The 16,739-nt window shown below is 51.2% G+C and overlaps 2 protein-coding genes across 2 annotated transcripts in view; one reads left to right on the forward strand and one right to left on the reverse strand.

Annotated features, from left to right (window-relative positions):
* The window catches only part of LOC310694214 (zinc finger protein with KRAB and SCAN domains 3-like), a 274,745-nt gene that overhangs the window by 235,648 nt on the left and 22,358 nt on the right, over positions 1 to 16,739 (reverse strand). The gene's annotated exons all lie outside the window — the stretch shown is intronic.
* The window catches only part of PEA15 (proliferation and apoptosis adaptor protein 15), a 58,911-nt gene continuing 50,688 nt past the window's right edge, over positions 8,517 to 16,739 (forward strand). Inside the window, exon 1 of the mRNA XM_083477438.1 lies at positions 8,517 to 8,654. The gene's annotated coding sequence lies outside the window, so the exon portion shown is untranslated. The remainder of the gene's footprint in view (positions 8,655 to 16,739) is intronic.

The raw sequence follows: 16,739 nt of genomic DNA on the forward strand, positions 1-16,739 counted from the left end.
CATCTCTGTCCCCTGTGGCAGGGAGTTCCATAGTTTAACTCTGCGCTGCGTGAAGAAGGACTTTCTTTTATCCGTCCCGAATCTCCCAACATTCACCTTCACTGGATGTCCATGAATTCTAGTGTTAGGAGAGAGCGAGGAAAACTCTCGTCCTTGTTCTTCCCCCAGACCAGGTCTAGTCAGATCAAAAGGCTGCACTGGGTTTTGCTTCCATGCCTATTTCACTGTGATTTGGGGGGAGGGTGTTGGGGGGGGAGCTTCCCTTGGAGCCCACATTGCCTGTGGGAGATTGTTTTGGGATTTGGGGCAGAGAAAGAGATATTTGAGGATGGAGGGAGGGAACGTGATCCACCCCAAGACCAGCTCTTCTGTCCTCCTTTGTTTTCCTGCGGTTGCCAGGGTCACCGTCAACTGCGCCATGGAAACGGAACGCTGCCAGGGGTCTGCTTAGAGGCCACCAGTAGTGAGCTGGACTGGGCCGGTGGGGTGAGGTGGGGGCACCTCTGGGCACTGATGTGTCCTGTGGGGGGGCTGCCCATGCACCCACTAGGGTCCTGTGCACATCTGGGTGCACAAAGCAGCTAGACTGGTGATGGAACACCATATGACACTGGTCCTGAAAGACCTACATAGGCTCCCAGTACTTTTCCAAGCACAATTCAAAGTCTTTGTGCTGGCCTTCAAAACCTTAAATGGTCTTGGTCCTGTATCCCTAAAGGAGTGTCTCCACCCCCATCGTTCAGCCCAGACACTAAGGTCCAGATCCGAGGGCCTTCTGGCAGTTCTCTCCTTGTGAGAAGCGAAGTTACAGGGAACCAGGCAGAGGGCCTTCTCAGTGGTGGCACCCACCCTGTGCAACGCCCTCCCACCAGATGTCAAGGAGAAAAAGAACTCTCTGACTTTTAGAAGACATCTGAAGGCAGCCCTGATCGAGGAAGTTTTTAATGTTTGATGTTATGTTTTTTAAGTGTGCTGGAAGCAGCCCAGAGTGGCTGGGGCAACTTAGTCAGATGGGCAGAGTACAAATTATAAAATTATCATCATCGCCATTGTGGGTGCACAGAGAATACTGCTGGCTGAGCTCCCCCGGGGATTTTGCCAGTCTTGCCACAGTCTTGCCCTTTTCCATGAAAGTGGCCACCTTCTGCATCAGGTCCTCTGCAGAAGAAGGTGAGAAGAGGCCTCCCCAGATCAGGCCAAACAGAGAGTCATAATATCCCAGAATTGTAGAGCTGGAAGGGATGCCCAAGGAATCTCAACTAAAGCATCCCTGATGGTTGACTGACCAACCTCTGCTTAAAAACATCTGAAGAAGGAGAGCTTGCCATCCCCTCAGGCCATCCATTCCACACCACAGACAGGAATGCAAGAAGCTGCTTGGTATTGAGTCAGACTGCAGGGTTCACCTAGTTCAGTCTTGTCTACACTGGCTGGTAGCATATCTCCAGGATTTCAGCCCAGAAGTTGCTACCAACCGTGTCTGGAATCCTGGGATCTTCCGCCAGCAAATCAGGTGCTCAGCCACTGAGCCACAGCCCTTCCCCCATGCCAGAGACAGGACAGGTCCTTCCAGATGTTTTTGGAGTCCAGCTGCCACCATCACCATCCCTGGCTATGCCACTTGAGATGGAATCGTAGAACATCTGGAGGGTTGCGAGTCTGCGCCCTGTAGACCATAAGGAGTCCAATGCGGTTGCTGGTCCAGTGGATCCCAAACTTTATTTTTTTTGGGGGGGGGGACTGCCTCTCTGGTCCCATAAACGCATCCCGAGCCCCTTACCCTACCCCAGAAACAGAATCACGGTTTGCATGACCTACAAAGGAACATAAAGGTAAAGGGACCCCTGACCATTAGGTCCAGTCGTGGCCGACTCTGGGGTTGCAGCGCTCAGCTCACTTTACTGGCCGAGGGAGCCGGCGTACAGCTTCCGGGTCATGTGGCCAGCAGGAATAAGCCACTTCTGGCGAACCAGAGCAGCGCACGGAAATGCCGTTTCCCTTCCCACCAGAGAGGTACCTATTTATCTACTTGCACTTTGACATGCTTTCAAACTGCTAGGTTGGCAGGAGCAGGGACCGAGCAACGGGAGCTCACCCCGTTGCAGGGATTCGAACCGCTGACCTTCTGATCGGCAAGCCCTAGGCTCTGTGGTTCAACCCACAATGCCACCCGCATCCCTGCTACAAGGGAACATAATAACACAATAAAATTCAAAACAGAAACAACAGTACATTTTTTCAAGACCCAATTAAAATGATTTAGTTTAATCAATTCAACACAACTGATGAGCTGGGCCCAGTGATACTAGCTTTCCAAAGTCTGATAGTCGTCTCCTTCTCCAGCGACCCACCCTTGCCTCTTAGCATCCCCCCAGGTCAAGGGGGCAATCCCACCCACTTGGGGAGCCCCTGCTCTGGTCCGAATGCCCCCCATGTTCGGCACCGGCTGACACTTACGGAAAATATAAACGCAGATGGATCGCCACCGTCAGCAAAGGCAGTTTCGTGCGCACATTGATGGGTCCGTATGAATAATGTATGCTAAAGCAACAGAATATTCAGGCTCAGAGTCCCAAGTTTGCATCCTGTGCTGCTTGGAAATGAAGCGGCGATCCATCATTCCTACAGCACACTAAAAACCGTCTCTCCCTCACAGCAAGATGCTGTGGGCTGCCATGGCGGGAAGCGTGGGTTGCGGTTACCCCCATTTCACAGACGGCTAAAAGAAGGCAGAGACTGAGAGCGAGGGGTGGTCTTCAACAAAGTGCAAGGGGCAAAAGAAGATCAGAAGAGCAGCTGGATCAGGCCAAGGGAGGCCCATGGAGTCACAGAGACAGGTGACAAGGGGTCCCTTTTCCTGCTCTAGGGTAAAAACGGGTCTCCGTAGGACCGGAGTCATCACTTCCATGAAACCCTGCGGAACGTCTCACCTGAACATTATGCTTCCTGAGAGGAGGGCTTGCCTGCTTAAGGAAACAGGAGCCCTCTTCTGAATTAAGTCAACACATTAAAGAACTTTGAACATATCAGACTTGGGATTTGGGCTTCTGCTGTTTTGGTAACTTATGACCAGGGCCAGATTTAGGTTTGATGAGGCCCTGAGCTCCTGAATGTAATGGGGCCCTTTATATGTCCAGCTGTCCTTTGTCAACAACAAATTGTCATTGTTTTTTGCGTTGAATATATGCTATATGGTAATTTATGGACCTAATAGGTATCTAAAGCCATTTGCACGTAACAAAATATGTATTTTATCAAAGTAATTGTTGAACTGAAATACAATTAAGAAGAAGTATATTAGTGAAATACAATTAAGAAGAAGTATATTAAGAGTGAAATAATTGTTGGGGGCCCGTTACTTACATCATAGGAGCCTGTTGTTGTTGAGTCGTTTAGTTGTGTCCGACTCTTCGTGACCCCCTGGACCAGAGCACGCCAGGCCCTCCTGTCTTCCACTGCCTCCCTCATGCTGGTATCTTCAAGAACACTGTCCCACCATCTCGTCCTCTGCCGTCCCCTTCTCCTTGCGCCCTCCATCTTTCCTAACATGAAATATACTTGGAGTCGAGAGTGGATTTCATGCACTTTATTCAGCTCATAGTGGTGAGGAGGAATGCAAGTTCCCCTAAAATATCTGCTTTATATACATTATTTACACAATGGGCTGTACGTGATTGGCTAATTCCGGGATTCTCCTGTAGGCCAATCAGGCTGTGGATTCACTTCCATTTGGAGCTGGATTGGGTGGCTCCTGTGGACCAATCAGACTGCTGCATTGTTCTAGGACCAATCTGACTGCTGCATTCTGAATCCTATTGTTCTAGGACCAATCAGACTGCTGCATTTTGGATCCTATTGCTCTAGGACCAATCAGACTGCTGCATTTTGGATCCTATTCAACTCAGTACATAACACCACACCAGGGTCTTTTCCAGGGAGTCTTCTCTTCTCATGAGGTGGCCAAAGTCTTGGAGCCTCAGCTTCAGGATCTGTCCTTCCAGTGAGCACTCAGGGCTGATTTCCTTCAGAATGGAGAGGTTCAATCTTCTTGCAGTCCATGGGACTCTCAAGAGTCTCCTCCAGCACCAGAATTCAGAAGCATCCAGCACCATAATTCAAAACACAATTGATAATTCATAGGCGCCTACACAACACAAAACACTGCTGCTGTATGTAGGTTTTATTTTATGTGCTTTTTATCTTATATTTTGGAAACTAGATGGGGCCCATCTAGTTCTGTGAAAAGGAAAAACAGTGTTGTTTTTTCCTTTAATTTTTTGGGGGCTTCCAAGAGAGTGGGGCCCTAAGCTATAGCTTGTTTAGCTTATACGTAAATCTGGCACGGCTTATGATAGAATCTCTCTCTCACACACATGCCCAGGGCTGGGGCAGACCATAACTCAGAGGCAGAGGGCCTGCTAAAGACTCAGGTTGAGAAGGAGGCCTCCGTCACTTGCGCCCAGGCAGCAGGCAAAGGGCACCCTGCCCCCTCGCTCTTTTCAGGTGGGATTCAGTCACATCCAGGTAAACTCGGGTTGAGCAGTGAAAGTTGCCTTGCAGCCCACAAGGAGAACACAAGGAGAGCTTGGCTGCTGCTGGGTCAGGCCCAAGGAGACCCCGTCAGATTCAGCATCTCATTCTCTCCATGGCCAAAGAACCTTAAGAATCCAGGACTCTAGATAGACTGCCTCTGGACCTGGAGGTTCCATAGGGAGAGCCTGGCTACTGGATCAGGCCCAAGGGGGGCCCTTCTAGTTCTGTGAAAGAGCCAAAAGTGATAGCCTCTCCCCTCTACACCGTTCATTGCCAACGCTCATTTAATGTCAACTTCTCTCCGCCCCAATGACACTACAAATGAACGTAATGGTCAGCGGTCTGGACATCTTTTTCTGCAGCCACAGAACAAGGCCTGTGGTTTTAAAAAGAAGCCATTTGAATCTTGGGGGATTTTGCTTCTCTTCTCTATTCTGCACCCCACCCCCAACAACGTTTACATTAAAAATGCATGTGAAACATTGCCAGTCTATTAATACCAAGCCTTGTAAAAGCCTTTTATGCCCTTAATCTTGTGGTGTGACGGCGAGGCGCACAGAGGCACTGAAAGATCCCCCCCGAGATCTATTTCCTGAGGGGGGGGGCCTCTGGATTCCACCCTCTTTTTAAAAAAACAAAAGAGTTTAACTTGGGAGACATAGTTTGTGCTGTTTGCCTAGTGAAAAGGCATCACCTGTCAAAAGATTCTTACACCAAATTAATTTGCAGGGCTTTGGACGAGGCGCAGGGCTTCTCCACCCCCCACCTTCCTAATGCCAAAAGGTTGGTGGGGAAGGGGTTAGCAACATACCCCAACAGGCAAAAAAATAGGACAAAAGTCCAAAGCCCTAAGAAGCCCCCAGTAAAAAAGGTAAAGGGACCCCTGACCATTAGGTCCAGTTGTGGCCGACTCTGGGGTTGCGGTGCTCATCTCGCTTTATTGGCCGAGGGAGCCGGCGTACAGCTTCCGGGTCATGTGGCCAGCAGGACTAAGCCGCTTCTGGTGCAACAGAGCAGCGCACGGAAATGCCGTTTACCTTCCCGCCGGAGTGGTACCTATTTATCTACTTGCTCTTTGCTGGCATCATTTCCACACTTGCCTCTGAAATAAAACCATCTTTGCCGTGACTTTTCTGCAGGAAATCTGCTAGAGAAACGTGGTCCTTCCTCTCTCTTATCACTAGAACCTGAGGGTGTCTGAGGAGGCTGGACGTGGGAACATCCAGGACAGGCAAAAGGAAGTCCTTCTTCACGCAGCACAAATTTAAACTATGGAACTCACATCTGCAGGAGGCCACCAACCTGTGTGGCTTTTAAAGAGGGCTGGACAAACCCACGGAGGGGGAGAGGCTATGAGTCTTGAAAGGTTGTGTGTGTGTGTGTTTTAACATATCATTTTCAACAGTAATTAAGCATACTTTTACATCTTATTAAATTTTTTTGACTTCCATCAATCCTGTCTGAAAATTTTCCAATCTAATCTCTCAGTATGCATTTCTTATCTTCCCTATTACATTTCAAACTCATAATCAATATCTCTACCTATTTCTACTTTGTAACACTTCGTATATTTCTCCTTACAAAACTTCCTGTAGTCCTACTAGCGTAATTTGTTGGTTACAGTTGCTCTTCAAATAGTTCATATACTTCTTCCAATCTTCTGTGAATCTCTGTTCCCGCAGGTTTTGAATCCTTCCAGTCATTTTGTCCAATTCTGCACAGGCCATTAATTTCGTCTGCCATTCTTCTTTCGTCTTGAAAGGTTCTTGAGGATCCCTCTGTGGATGGAAACTTGCCGCTTGATCTCAGGAAGTGCAAGTGTAAGAGCTGATCTCATCTCTGTCTCATGGCCAGCCACAGGGCGATGTGCGCAGGGAAACAGTGGGAGGAAAGAGGTGCCGCTTGCTCAGATCTCGAGTTCCTCCTTTCTTTCTCAAGTCACACTGAGAAGGTTTCCTGGCAGCACAGAAGGCAAGAACTTAACATGGGAAAGGTCCCACCCACCCCGGCCCACGCAACTGTATCAGCTGATGGGAGAGGGAAATTGTTGTTGTTGAGTCGTTTAGTCGTGTCTGCCTCTTCGTGATCCCCTGGACCAGAGCATGCCAGACACTCCTGTCTTCCACTGCCTCCCTCATGCTAGTAGCTTCGAGAACACTGTCCCACCATCTCGTCCTCTGTCGTCCCCTTCTCCTTGTGCCCTCCATCTTTCCCAACATCAGGGTCTTTTCCAGGGAGTCTTCTCTTCTCATGAGGTGGCCAAAGTCTTGGAGCCTCAGCTTCAGGATCTGTCCTTCCAGTGAGCACTCAGGGCTGGTTTCCTTCAGAATGGAGAGGTTTGATCTTCTTGCAGTCCATGGGACTCTCCAGAGTCTCCTCCAGCACCATAACTCAAAAGCATCCATTCTTCGGCAATCAGCCTTCTTGATGGTCCAGCTCTCACTTCCATACATCACTACTGGGAAAACCATGGCTTTAACTATACGGACCTTTGTTGGCAAGGTGATGTCTCTGCTAGCTTCCTCCAAACCCAGCTGGTGGATTCTGAGCAAGCAAATGGCAGCCAAAATGAAACTTGTTTCCAAGCATTTGAGGGTCACATGTACCTTTTTCCAAAGACGGGGAATATCTGTGGCCCTCTGAATGTTGCCAGACTCCCAACTCCTACCATATTTGACCATCCTGAAGCTGCTGGGAGGTGGGAGTCCAACAGTATCAAAAGATTCATAGGTGTCCCAGCCCTACACATTCACTCAATCAAACCTTTATTGAATATCCAGCAAATAAATTGTATTTGACGCCTAATGTCATTTTAGTTCAGTACTGAATAATACTGCAGCGAGGCCATGCCATGTTATTCTTGAAAGTTAACATGCAACAGCATTCAGCCACCTGGTTGTGTTTGACAGCTGGCATGCAACGGTATTTAGTATTTATTTATTCTACAATTATCTTTCCTTATTTCTTAACAGCATGTTTAGGCTGGTGTGAAATAGTATTTGGTATTTTGGACTATATTTATCTACAGCACTCATTTGCTGCCCAAATGCAATGTGCTCTTTGGATGCCAAGCAACAAAACATTAAAAATACAATAACTGCCATGGAACAACGGAAAACAGTAAAGGAAGCCCTGCATGAAAAATTTAGCAGCAGGGAGCGGAGAACCATAGAAGATGCAAAGAGGTAGCTAAAAGCGTGGAACAGATCTGAGACCAGGTGGATTTAAAAGTCTCTCAGTAGGCTGGGCATCTTCACCTGGAGTCCTAAAGCCGCTGGATCAGGCCCAAGAGGCGGTGGTCCTGGTGCTACTCTACTCAAGCCCCCTGTCCTCACTCACAGCGGCCTTGATAACCACCAGCTCTTCAGGCTTGACACCAGCAACAATCAGAGCAGATACCAAGTGCTTTAAATGCAGACTCCAAAAACCAGGTAGCCTTTCGGGTTTGGAAGGACTTGTTCCAGCCACTTTCGCAAAAGTTGGGTTTCTCTGGGCGACGCTGAGCGGAATGCACCCCCGGGTCTGACTCGGTATATGGCTGCTTCCGACCACTCTGTCCCCAGCAGAGGACAAAGGCGCCGCCATCCGAAAGGACCAGCCTCTTCCCTAATTGTTTAGGGCTATTTTTGGTTTTTTTTAAAAGATGGGGCGGCGGGAGGTGATGCCCGCTGCTGCCCTCCTTTCTCCCGGCCAGGCTGGGGCGGCTGCCCGTCTCCTGAACCCCTCCAAAGAGCCCTTTCGTCTCCGGGGGTCGTTTGGCGAGACGCGCGCTCCGGAGCGTCACGTGTGAAAGGGGCTGGTTTCGGGTTCCTGCTTTGCCAAGCCTCGCGCATCAGCACAAAAAGCCCGCCCGCCTCCTCCTCCTCCTCCTCCTCCTCTCCGCGGCTCCCCCCGCTGACATCACTCGGCGCGGAGGAGGGCAGAGCGGGAGGAGGGTGGGGTGACCCGGAGAGCCGCCCAGCGCGAAAGGAGAAGCCTCGCCGCCGCCGCCACCGCGCACAGACAGACGCTCGCCCGGCTCGAGGGGCGCGTCCCGTCCAGGGAGGGCAGGAGGACGAGGTCGCCGCCGTAAGCAGCCGTGCCCAGGGGGACGCATCCTGCTCCGGCGCTTCCTGCCGCCGGTAAGTCCAGCGCCTCTCCTCCGGCTCAGCCATCCCTCGCCGTGGGAGAGAGGAAGAGAGAAGGCTCTCCAAAGGGCGCAGCCGCCGCTCCGCGCGCTCTGCACATGGCCAGAGGCGCGCCCGTGCCCGCCCGACCGCTGGGGGACTGAGCGACCAAAGTCGGGGCGGTGGGGCTGATGGAGGGCTGGGGCGATGGGGAGTCGGTGGCGACGATGGGGACGCAAAGAGCCCCGTTTCCGGGGCGCGCCCAAGGCGGGGAGCCCCCTTCGCCTCCCGGCTCTCCTTCGCCCGCTGAGGGTGACTCAAACCCAGATCCCGGGCTGAATCATTGCCGCTTCCTCTTTGGACTGCTGCCCTGGCAGATTTCTGGACAGAGCTCAGCAGCCGTCGCCTGACTCGGACCAGAGAAGCTCAGGACTGTCCACACTGGCAGGCAGCAGCGGCAGCGGCTCTCCAGGGTCTCAGGGCAGGGAGATGTCGATGGAGGGAGGACAAGGGGGGATTTGAACCCGGGACCTTCTGCATGCAAAGCAGATGTTCTGCCCGGACTCGGTGCCCACCCTGCCGGCCGCATTTGCTCTCCGGGCTCCCAGGCCATCGCCAGCCCCCTCTCCCCTTCTGGCCCCCTCTGCCCGTTAATAAAAAAAGCCCAAAGTGAACCATATTGTGCAGGCAAAACTCTAAAAGTGCCAACCGCCTTGAGAGCCAGCCAGAGCCCAACGGGGCATTGTCCCTGCTGCCTAGTCTAACTCTTTAGCTCTTTCTCCCCCCCCCCATTTTCCCCTCCCCCTGCAACTTAACTCTGCCCCTGGTCAGCCCGACTTGATGCCATCTGCCCAAGGCGCTCCAGATTGAGAGGAACCAGGCACAGGGCGGGGCTCCTCCCAGTTTGCCACTTCCTCCACAAATCTAGGAAACGCAGGTAGCCGCTTTCTAGTAAGTCGGGCCATTGGGTCCACCTGGCTCAGTGCTTCCTACACGGGCTGGCAGCCCTGGCTCGGCAGCCCTAGCTGGAGATGCCAGCGGAGATTGAGCCTGGCATGGTCTGCAAGCAGAGCAGGGACTCTGCCAGGGAGCCATGGTAGACCTTCTCTGCTCTAGAGAAGGCCCAAGAACAGCAGCGATTCCTGCAGTGCAGGGGGTTGGACTAGATGACCCCCGGGGGTCCCTTCCAGCTCTACAGTTCTATGGCAGGCTGAACAGAGCCCTGGAAGAAAACTTCGGGAAAACAGGAATGAGCCTCCAGCGCTCTCAGCTGCGTGCAGATATGAACTTGGGAGTTTCTGGTACCTAAACTCTGGCGATAAATGGCCAAGCAAAGTCCTTCTGTAAAGGGGACCAGCCTGGATATGGCTGTGGAGTGTGGGATGTGGGAGAGACCTGGGTTCAAATCCCCCGCACTTAGCCTAGCCTACCTTCTGGGGTTGTTGTGAGGGTGGTGCTCTGGAGAAAGCACCTTGAGCTCTTGGAGAACAGGCAGGATATAGATGCAGTCAGTCCTAGCCAAGAGAGAACGTGAAGCAGATCAGATGGCCACCCCTCACTCACTGGGTTCAGAGTATTCAAGGGACTAGTCCTCAAGCTGTTCATTCAGATCAAGCTTCAGTTCTTTCCCTGGCACAGCATTCCTTCCACCACCACCGCTCCTCCTCCCCCACCTGAGCATCTCTTTGCCTTCTGAGGTGCCCACTGAACATGAAAAAGCCTTTGTCTTTTGGGCACCCTGTTGTGGACAGCCCTGAGGTGCGACTGTTCTTTATCTAACCAACTTTTCATTTATCTTATGTTCATTTTCTGTTTTAGCTGCAATTGTGTGTGTGTGAGAGAGTGTCCCAATGTCCTGCTGATTTGCAGATTTGTTGCCTCCTTTTCGATGCTTAGTTGATATTGATTGACAGGGACGGTGGTTCCCGCTTTGCTGGAGTTTTGGTGTGGCGCTGCAAACTGTCTTTGGATACTTTTGTATCTCGGGGAGTTGTCTATTTTGGGTCCTGCCAACCCCACAATTCTAGGATTCTGGGATGATCCCTTGTGCCTCGGAGCGGGGAAGGCAGCCACCGCGATGTGCTCTCCACACAGACGGAATAAATAAATCATGTTGGGTAAATGCAGCCTGCTCAAGCTGAAATGGGCTCCTCTAATAGCGCTCGCTCAGAAGCCAGGGCCTTGCAGGACCAGGCCAAAAGGTGCATTTAAGCCCGCATCTGGTCCTCAGGAATAGCCGGACCGGTGCTTCTGTGATGCTTTGCAATTTGGGCCACCTTGGGCTCATTTGGCAGGAGACTCCTTTCCGTGCTTGGAGAAAGTGGATGGGGAGAAGCTTTTCTCCCTCTCTCAAAATACCTCTGGTTATGGACTGAATGCGTTCCGGAGGTCCGTTCTTAACCTGAGGTACCACTTTAGCTAATGGAGCCTCCTGCTGCCTCTGTGTGATTTCTGTTCTCATCCTGAAGTTAAGTTCTTAATCCCAGGTACTACTTCCGGGTTAGCGGAGTCTGTAACCTGAAATGTTTGTAACCTGAGGTGTTTGTAACCCGAGGTACCACTGTACTAAACTCAGAGACATCTGAGGAGGCTAAATGTTGGGAGAGTCAGGACAGACCAAAGGAAATCCGCCCTCCACGCTCTGCGCAGAGCTGAATTATGGAGTTCACTCTCCCAGGAGGCAGTAGCAATGGCCCCCAGCTTGGAAAACTTGGAAAGAGGATCGGATCACTTCCCAGAGGAGCAGACCAGCCGTGGCTATCAGCCGCAAGGGTGGCTGCGCTCCTCCTTCCTCCACCATTGTGCCTCCGAATAATACCAGTTGCTGGGATCACACAGCTGTTGTGCTCATGTCCCAGGAACATCGGAAGCCGCCTTATCCTGAGTCAGACTGTTGGTCCATCTAGCCTAGTAATGTCTACACGGACAGGCAGTAGCCCTCCAGGATTCCAGGTCAGGGACTCTCCCAGCCCTGCCTGGAGGTGCCAAGGATTGTGCTGCTTCCAGGTTTCCCATGGGGGAATCTGGTTCTTCACTGTGGGAACAGGATGCTGTGCCCTCTTTGGGCCTGATCCTGTTGGGCTTCCCCCAGGGAATGTGGTTGGCCACTATAAGAAGAGTGTGCTCGACTAGATGAGCCCGCTTTGTCCTGAACAGCAGCAGGGCTATTCTTACATCCGTAGCTGATGTTGGTCTTCTCAGACTCCAGTGCCCATCCTTCCCGACCCATTAGCCAGACTGGCCATGGCTGATGGGAACTGGAGTCCAGCAACATACAGAGTGGACCACCTTAGCTACCCCTGTCGGACGTGAATCACTTCCAAGGACTGTGGCAGAGTCAAGATGGGGGTGGGATGTCCACTTTATGGGGGTGAGAAGGCCACTTTAGCCATCATGGCTACAGGCAGCAGAGGATAAACACAAAGGATGTTAGCAGAGCAGGGGGGCTTGCAAAGGATTATCTCTTGGGCGGCTCATGCTGCCTCAGTTGCATTCCTTCAAGTCGTAAAAGTGTAAGGAGAGCCCGGCTGCTGGATCAGGCCCATAGCCTACCTTGTCCAGCATCCTGTTCCCACAGTGGCCAACCAGGTGCCTGTGTGTGAAACCTGAAATCAGGATTCGAGCACCAGAGCAACTCTCTGCCAGAGTCGGGCTGGCTTTGCCTCTTCCTCGCTCCACCGTGACTTTTGACTTTTTCAATGTCCGCGCTGCAACATCCACGTGGAAGCAGGGCAGCCCCAGCAAAGGGGCCCATTGTGTCCGCTGAGTCCAGATACCATCACGCTTCGGACAGCGGCGTTGGAGTCTTGCTAGACAATGGGTCCCTTCAGACAACTCAGCCCCACGAGAAGCTGCTGCCGTGTGTGTTGTGGGGGGCGGGATCTGCTGTCATCTGGGTCCTCCAGAGAGGGCACACTTTGTCTTAGTGGCTGTCTGGGACCATCTTAATAAACTGACTTGCAAGTTATCACTGTGGGTCCCTCCCTCAGTCCTGCTGGTTTGTAGAAATCGCAGGGAGGGGAGACTAGTGTCGCTGTTGAACTCCAGTTCTGTTTTTGTGGACTTTCCCTTAAGGCAGCTGGTTGGCCCCTGGGAGAACTGGACTGGATGAACCCCCCTCTGTCCTGACCCAGCCGCCAGCCTTTTCTGATGTTCTTATATTGACTTCTGTTTGCAGGACGTAGTTTGGGCTTTATTGCTTTAGTACTTAGTCTTTGTTTAGGTCTGGAGGTCGTTTTTTGTGGGGGCTCTTGTTGTCACACCCTGTTGTGAGTTTGGTGCTGAAATAGGGGGGGGGCTTTGATCTGAGCCCATGGGCCTTCTTTTATGTTAGGGCTTTTGTTCAAAATGTTTCACACGATGCACCAAAATTCTCCAAAACGACGTTTTTAGGCCAGTTCATTTTTACAACAACCTTGTCAGGATGTGGCAAAGTTGTCATCCCCATATTACAGAGAAGGACAAAAGCAGACAGAGGCAGTGTTCAAAGTACGAGCATCCTGGTTCACAGCTCACACCCTTATCTGCCTTTCCCTCAAATAATTTCTGGTCTTCAAGCTTTTAATTGTGTTTCCCCAAATGCTGTCCTGCCCTTCTAAAGCCAAGTTGTTTCAGCTTCTTGCACACCCCTGAAAACTTGGGGCGACCGCTCTCAGTCTCTTCTGCCTCTCTCTGATCTGCCCTTTGGGACTCTGCAGGCCCCATTCGCCCCCACACTAGCCCCAAATATTTTTGTCCGGCTGGGATGTGTCCTTGGGGTCCTGATCACAGATGGAGGATGCAGAGGGAGGGATGCCAGAGTGTGAACGAGGAAACTAGCCTCCTGTACAAGGGGGACATTCACATCCCTTGCCCCACCCACATGTCCATCTGGCTCCACCCACCCCTGGTATGTGGCCCTCGGAAGGTTTCTCAGAAGAGAATGTGGCCCTTGGGCTGAAGAAACCAAGAAGCATTCAAAACTGACCCTACTTGCGGGACACCTCCCTTCTGGTCAAAGCCTCTCTGTCTCCTGTGTTCTCCCCAGGTAGACTCACCTGGTCCTTCACTGCACATTTCAAGGTGCAGTCAATGGCTTTTTCAGCGTGTTTGCCGGAGAGGAGGGCCACTGGTTTTTGTTTCATTTTTATTATGTCATCATTTTGTAAGTTTATGCGCTTCTGCCATGTGCTCTTCAGATGGGGATCGGAATATAAAGTTAATAAATAAATAAATATCTCCTTTCCTCACCTCCGTTCCTGCATTCGAAAGTTACTGCTTCCAGCTTAAAAAAGGGGCGGAAAGGCAGCCTTAAGATCTCTCCCCTTGATTGACAGCAGCCAACTCAGAACACCACTGATAGCAGGCAAATAAGAGATTGGCTTATATATATTTTCCCCCCTGTGTGCGTCATTCAGCAATTACCCTTCCCCCCTCGGTTGAATTTTATCCACATCCTTCTTACAATACTTCTGAAACCCTTTTATCTGCCTGCCTTGCTTTGGACTCGCGTGGTTTCTGCATCTCATGACAAGGGCTGTCATCCTCTCTGTGGTGATTCAGCTGCCTCGCCTTCCTTCACATCCTTCGTGGTTGTGCTGGGAGGCACAGGTGGCCCTGTCTATGGCCTGCTCTCCAAAGTGGGAACATCCTTGATCCTTCACCTTCAGCCTCTTCCCTTTCCATACACACCCCCAGGCAGTTTTGTGCCTATTAAAAGGCTCCCAGTTCGTCTGACAGCTTCCAGTCGTCTTTCATCCTTCCTTCGGGTTCCGATAGTGGACAGAAAGTTTTCGCCTCCGCTTGGCTTTCGGAAGAGCTCGTTCCAAGACCCCCGGGGCCACTTCTGCAAGCAAACTCCGCTGTGCAGGTTATTCAAGCACACTCAAGCCCTCCCTCAGTTCTGAAGTTCATAGAATCATAGAATGGTAGAGTTAGAAGGGGACCCCAGGGGTCATCTAGTCCAACCCCCTGCAGTGCAAGAATTGCAACCGGCGTATCCATGACAAATGGCCACCCAACCACTCATAAAACCCTCCAGTGAAGGAGAGTCCTCCACTTTCCAAGGCAGTCCCTTAAATAAGCTTGTTTTCTGTTGCTGCAGAAGGTAGGACCCTGAACTAGTGGATTCGAATTGTAAGAAAAGAGATTCCAACTAAACATTATTAGGAAGAACTTTATGACAGTAATGGGCAACCTTAGAAGGTGATGGGCTCTCCTTCTTTGGAGGTTTTTAAGCAGAGGTTGGATGGCCATCTGTCAGGGATGCTTTAGCTGTGATTCCTGCTCTGCGGGGGTTGGACTAGATGACCCTTGGAGACCCCTTCCAATTCTACAATTATATGCTTCTGAGTTGTGGTTTATATGCTGCAGTGTGGATCAGCTTCATTGGCAAGGAAGAAGGCTGAGGGGCAGCTCTGTGTGCGCGCCTCCCTTTGGATCAGACCCCCATCCAAAAGACATAATCGCAGTTAATAAACGTGCTTGCAGAATCCTAAAAAATATTCCAGTGCATTTTGCAAGATGCAACTTTACAAAATGTGCACTGTCTCTCCCCCCTGCCCCCCCCATTAACTATTAAGGCACTTGCATCATCTTGACAAAATACTAAACTAGAATTACTTCCGACCTCATTCGTTCCCCAGATTTTTGACTGGGTGCACAATTCAGATGTTTCCCTCTCCTGTTTCCACTAATATTCCAGGACAGGAGTCAATAATTCTGGGAAGGAAAACTTGGCAAAAATAAGCCATTGTGTTTTGCCACAGGAGGAAAAGGATAACCTGGGTGGCAGGGAGAGCAGAATACCTGTGGGGTTAGAAATGTCGGTGGCTGAGAGGGCGTTAGCGCCCACGAAACCTCCTCTTGCCTGGCAAAACCAGGACAAAATATTGCAAGAATGAGAGGGAGGCCCTGCAGCTCAAAGCCAGCTCCGAAGGTCAGCTGGAGGCTGGAGCCGTCTTGGGCCAAAGCGTTGCCCTTCCTGGGACGCTGCCTCTTGGGTGACAAGCTGCACATCAGAGCTGAGTTTTTCTCTCTTCCTTTTAATGGGAGTGTGCCAGATTGTTTGATGTCAGCTCGTCCATTTAAAAGTCAGCTGCTTATCTAAGTCCAGTTAATAATGCTGAGCCTGACTTTATATGCATCTCAAAGCCCTGGATATATACACATTATAATGACAAGCTAAGCTAGGCCTCCTTCAGAGGAGGAGGAGGAGGAGGGAGGGAGCCATCATAGCTGAACGGGGAGAACATGGAGAAGATCCCAAGTCCAGGCCTTGAAAGCTTCTCCGGGTAGGGCTGAGGGTGGGTCTCCTGAAACCCTGGTGGGCCTCTGCCCATCAGTGAAGACAAAACTGAGCTCAATGGGCTCAGGGGTCCTGACTGGTACAGGGAAGGTCCCTCTGTTCCTGTTTAAATTAGCCCTTTCTTCAGAACCACGGGGACTACAATCTTAGTTTGTTTTTAAAGGGAACAGCTGTAACCTCAGTGGCTTTGCATGCAGAACACCACACGCTCAATCCCTGGCTTCTCCGGGCCTGAAACTCTGGCAAACTGCTGCCAGTCAGTGTTGCCATTACTAAGCTAGATGGAGTAGTGGGTCCGACTCCTTATAAGGCAGCTTCCTAGGTTCCCATTTATGCTTCAGATCTGGGTGTGAGGCTTGCTGTCCCGTTTAGCGTGGCGAGGGTAGTTCTTTGCACATCTGGAAGACGACTGTGTCACCTCCCATCACCCTCTTGAAGGTGCTTTTATAGCTCAGGGGAAAGGGCAGGCAGACACAGCATCTGTAGACTGTAGCATCCTGAATTAAGGGAGGGGGGATTCCCATTGCAGCCACAGGGTTGTTTGAGGCCACCACGAAAGAGCTGATCTTCAGCTTGAAACCAGGACTTGCTCTTTCACCAGGCTGCTCCTCCAGCTGCCAATGCCATCCACGTGTGAATATCAAGCGTGGGTTGTGTCCAAGAACCTGGGAGGATTTCTTTCACGTGTGTGCATGTTTTCGTCTTTAAATAAACAGCCCATGCAAGTCTCTAGCTCTTATGGCCATGGAGATTAGCCTGGCCATCTCAGAGGAAATCTGGGGAGGCTGAGGTGGACTTTCCAGTGGTCAAAGTGT

Source organism: Podarcis liolepis (genome assembly GCF_965112155.1).
Source record: "Podarcis liolepis genome assembly, chromosome: 15".
Lineage (NCBI taxonomy): Eukaryota > Metazoa > Chordata > Lepidosauria > Squamata > Lacertidae > Podarcis > Podarcis liolepis.